Genomic DNA, 2,359 nt, shown 5'->3' on the forward strand with positions numbered 1-2,359 from the left:
TACTCACCAGGGTCAGGAGAAAAATGCATGAACAAAGGGAAATTTTCAATAAAGAGAAAATATACGAAAGTGCCAAACAAAAATCACAGAACTGAAGAATATATTAACTGAGCTGAAATTTTCAGTAGTGGGGTTTACAACACACTAGATCAGACAGAAAAAAGGGTCAGTAAACTCAAAGACAGGGCTGAGTAGCAAGAAGAAAAAAGAATGGAAAAGAGTGAAGATAGCTTAAGGGATTTATGGGACAGCATCAGGCAGACCAATATTCATAGAGGCGTTCCAGAGAAGAGAGGAAGGAGCAGAGCTCATTCAAAGAAATAATGGCTGAAAACTTCTTAATTTAGGGAAACAGGGAGCCATATCCAAGAAGCTCATATAATTCCAAAGTCAAGTGGAGAAAGATAAATACTGTATGATCTCACTTTTGGTGGAATCTAAAACAAACAAACAAACAAACAAACAAACAAACAAACTCATGGATATAGAGAATAGATTGGTGCTTACCAGAGATAGGGAGTAGGGGGTAGCCAGTGAAATGTGTGGAGGAAGTTAAAAAGTACAAAGCTCTAGCAACAAAATAAGTCACAGGATATAATGCATAGCATAGTGACTCTAGTTAATAATACTGTATTGTATTTATTTGAGAGAGAGAGCGAGCACAAGCAGGGGGAGGGGCAGAGGGTTAAGGAGAAGCAGACTCCCCACTGAGCAATGAACCTGACATGACATGGGATCATGACCCGAGTGGAGGTTAAGGCAGACGCTTAACCAACTGAGCCACCCAGGCACCCCTGTACTGTATATTTGAAAGTTGTTGAGAGAGTAAATCTTAAAAGTGTTCACCATAATAAAAAACTATAACAGTATATGATGATTGATGTTAATTGGACTTATTGTGGTGATCATTTTGCAAAATATACAAGTACCAAATCATTATGTTGTATATCTGACACTATTATAGTACTATATGTCCATTATACATAATTTTTAAGGTAATATGTCTCTATTTTCTTTGTCTTTAGTGTTTAATGGTTTAATATGATGTGCCTGTGTATATTTGTTAAATTTATCCTTCTTGGGATTCACAAAATGTCATAAATCTGGGGCCTTTGCTTGTGTTTTGGAATTTTTAAAGCATTATCTTTTAAAGAAAATATCTTCCTGGGGTATCTGAAGTGGCTCAGTGGTTGAGAGTCTGCCTTTGGCTCAGGTCATGATCTCAGGTCCTGGGATTGAGTCCCGCATCAGGGTCCCCATGGGGAGCCTGCTTCTCCTTCTGCCTATGTCTCTACCTCTCTCTATGTGTCTCTTATTAATAAATAAGTAAAATCTTAAAAAAAAAAAAAAGAAAATATCTCCCTTGAACTATCTCATATCACTGTAGGATCCAAAATGAATATACTCTTAACCTTTTCACTATGTCCCATATGATAGTTTACTCTTTTACCTGAATTTTCACTCTTCTTTTTCCCTCTGTATTCTTCAATCTAAATATTTTCATCAGTCTTCTAATTCACAAATTCTTTCTCTTGTTGTATCTAATTTTCTATTAAGTTTATCTATCATATGTTTAATTTCAGTTATCATATTACTTACTTCTAGAATTCCCGTTGGCATCTTTCTATAGATTTAATTCTTTGACAGTTTTCTTCACCTTTTCATTTATCATCTTTCTCTTTTGCTCTATTTTTCTTAAGCATATAAATAATAGTTCTTTTTCCAGTATGATGATTCCACTATTTAGATTACCTCTGGTCTATTTATATTGTATTTTCTTTCCCCTAAATTTCAGTCATAGGGCCCTGTATTTTGGCATACCAGGTAATTTTCCGTTAAATGTCATATACTGTGTATGAAAAAATTGTGGAGGATCTAGCTGATACTGTCTTCTTCTCAAAAGGATTCCATACTTTCCTTTGCAAGGTAGGTAAAATAGCAGCTGAATATCTTAACCAATTAGAGACTTAGCTGACCCAAGGATAGTTTTGACACTTTGAGCTATCTGATTTGTCTTTGCAATTCTGATTTGTTTAAGCAAAGCAAAGCTGGTTACCTCAGCTTTCTAATACCTTGTATATTAAAGCTGCCTTTTCTAGCTGTTCTCAGTGGAAATGTTAGCTTACAAGTGAGGCTGTATACCTCTTTTTCTTTTACCTCTTTTGTACAATATTTCAAAAAAATTTTAAATTTTAATAGTGATAACCAACACATTCATTTGTTTACATTTTAGTGTGAAAAAGCTATAATTTTTATCTGAGCTCAAAATATCTTTATTGTGTGCAATAGCATTTAGCCATCTTAATGTACCATAGGTACCCAAAATGTACCCAACTGAACTGTTTTTCTTCCTCTCTTC

The sequence above is a fragment of the Canis lupus genome, chromosome 9 (assembly GCF_011100685.1).
Source record: "Canis lupus familiaris isolate Mischka breed German Shepherd chromosome 9, alternate assembly UU_Cfam_GSD_1.0, whole genome shotgun sequence".
Taxonomy (NCBI): Eukaryota; Metazoa; Chordata; class Mammalia; order Carnivora; family Canidae; genus Canis; species Canis lupus.